Below are 3,072 nucleotides of genomic sequence, written 5' to 3'. Positions count from 1 at the left end.
TGAAGACTTTGAATGGGATGATCAAGAGATGGATTCGATCATTGATGAATTCTTATCTACATTTGAATCCTCTCCCATTGGACTTGACATGGAGATAAAAGAAGAAGAAGCACAGCCTCCCATGCCCTTGGTGAACAATGAAGAAGAGATCTACCAAGAGGAAGAGGTTGATATTGAAGAAGATTGCAAAGAGGTGGACGTTGCCAAAGAAGAGCACAAGGGAGTGGAGCTTGCAAGATCATTAGAAACACCTCCCCCGAAGCCATCACCGTCCAACACAACGTTCAAGTTGGTAAAATTCTTATCTTTGACCTTTACTTTCCCACTTGAATATGGGCTTCTAGAGACGGATGGTGAACTTAGAGCTCTTTGTGGCATTAAGAGCAAGAAGAAGATGGTTAGTGGTTGGAGTTGTCAAGCAAGGTTCAATATGGTTGTATGCTCCAAGTTGACATGCAAAGTTTGGTGTAAAGCTCAACTAAATGGGTCTAAGAAGTTGTTTGGCCGCTTTATGAGAATTCAGATTGCCCGCTACCCGGTTGGAACACTAATGATCAACAAGAAGACAGGTGAAAAAGTAAGGTTTGGGACCCCGGAATTCAATCTAGAAATCAATACTCTTGGGGCCTTGTCACTTGCTTTAGCTTGCTTGAAGGCTTTCTGTGCCTAGTTTGGGACCCCGGAGGCTGTGGGAATTCCAAACACTGGTGGAGATTCTTGGATGAATACAAGCACAAGCCGCCATAACAAGAAGCTCACCAAAATGTCCAACTTAAGGACTTTAACTAAAAGTGCTAGGTGGGAGACAACCCACCATGGTATGATCGTTCCTCTTCCATTTTAGTCTATTTTTGAATTTTGATTGAACCTGAAATTTTTGCATGACATTCATTGCATTTTGCATTCTGCATACTGCATAAAAGAAAAAAACGAAAAAAAAAAGAGAGACACGATCAACGCGCCAGCGTCGTTTGTATAGCAAAACTGAATAGAGAGTTGTGCGAGAGACGCGTGGGAGTAGTGCGTGGCGCACAAGCCACACCACGCGTACGCGCCCCCTGCAAAAAGTCCAACTCACGCGTAAGCATCAGCGACGTGTCCGCGTAGGTGTGTGAATCGGCGTTATTGGAGTTTCGCACAGAAAGTTGTGCGGGAGTGCGGATGGCCTCGTGCATTTTGCACGATCCCTAATCATGCGTGTGCGTGATGGACGCCCTCGCGTCCCTCCCCTATACGCTCACCCACGCGTCCGCGTGTATGACGCGTTCGCGCCGTTAGTGCCGTGCACCTTGCACGCAGCGCACCGCCTAATCAGATTCCTTTTTCTTCTCTTTTCTAATCCTATCTCTTTCTTCTTTTCCTCCCTCCTCTCTTCTTCATTCTTCTTCTACCTTTTGCACTTTTCTTAATTTTCTTTTTAGCATAATTATTCATGGTCTTTTTTTCTTTCTTCTTCATGCATTTTTATGTTGGTGTTGGAACTTTATGTAGGTCTTTCACTATTACTTGTGGATTATTATGGAGTTGTTTGACAATTTATATTATTTGTTTTTGGAATGCTTGCATGTTCCAAATTCATTCTTCCCCTATCATATTAAACATGCATACTAAGTGTTTGTGAAAAAACCCGTATGGCATTATGCATTCTTCATTATTCTAACCTTCTGCTCTAATGCCTGTTTTTCACAAAACCCTTTCCAATATTTTATTAGTTAAATTTAATTGTCAATACAAACGTTATTGTTAGTTTCTCACGACTAATAATACATTAAGGCTTTTAACGCTTGATTTACGCTACTCATGCCTTTGCCAGCATGCCAATAAACATCTTGCATTTAATTGCCTCAATTTATCATGCTATGCTTCCATTGATGTCCTAATTTCATGGAATCGCGACCATGTGTTAACGACATTCTTCTTTATTTTGGCATCATTCTTACTCGTACTGCCATCTCCCTTGCTCTATCCCTTTGACTTTATGTCCCTTTCCTTTCTCCCTTTTTCAAGATGGCCACCAAAAAGGGTAAAGAGAAAGCCTCTAACAAGCCACCGGCGAAGAGCGGAACGACAGGAGCACCAGCTGAGGAACCACAACACCCGCCCACCTGCACAGTTTTGCATGCATCGAGGACGGTGCAATCTTTAAGTGTGGGGAGGTCGATACCGATCTCCGTGGTTAGTCACCTTCTCCTTAACACCAATTGTTGTTTTTCATTGTTGCATTTGCATGTCTGATTGCATGTTTGTTTGATTTTGTGCATATATTACCATTACTTGGTTGAAGTAATATTTTCTTTTTCAAGAAACTTTTTATAGTATTTCACTAATTTAAATTAAAAACTTTTTGAAAAACTTGTTTGAAGAAATATTATTTTGGAACATGATTTAGAGCTCAAACACACAAAACCAGTGAGATTTTGAGCCTACTTGATTGGTTGCATATTACCAAACAATATTTTATTTTTGGTGTGTGTTTTTCTCTCTAAAATTGTGATCTTTGTCTTGCTTAATTCTATATTTCCATTATTTGATGTATGCATGCACTTATATGATTGAGGCCTTGTTTCACTGAGCTTACATACCCATATGGCCTTTCCTTTCATTATCCTTTGCAAACCAATGTTGAGCCATTTTACCCCTTTGTTCTTTACTTTAGCACATCATTAATTCTAAGCGAAAAACAATAATGTCCTTAATTTGAATCCTTGATTAGCTTAGACTAATGAAAGCGCTCATGAATTAATTAAGTGTGGGAAAAGTGGGTTTGGAAACGTTTGGTTTGAGAATTGAGTATGTTAGACTTTGTGTGAAAATGTGAAAAATGTTAAGAACATGTTTATGCATTCAATACCTTAATCATATGCATTGAAAAAAAATTATTAAGAAAAAAAAGTGAAAAAGAAAAGAAAAGGAACAGAAAAATAAAAAGGGGACAAAATGCTCCAAAGTGAATGGTGAAATCAATGCGTATGAGTTGTACTTAAATTTAGGATGCATGAATATGTGGTAAACATAGTTAATGGATAGTTAGATCTTGTATTGTGATTATATGGATTGTCTTAAGTTAGGTGG

Source organism: Arachis stenosperma, chromosome 6 (assembly GCF_014773155.1).
Source record: "Arachis stenosperma cultivar V10309 chromosome 6, arast.V10309.gnm1.PFL2, whole genome shotgun sequence".
NCBI classification, from domain to species: domain Eukaryota; kingdom Viridiplantae; phylum Streptophyta; class Magnoliopsida; order Fabales; family Fabaceae; genus Arachis; species Arachis stenosperma.
The sequence above is the reverse complement of the archived record's forward strand: the minus strand, read 5'-3'. Positions refer to the sequence as shown.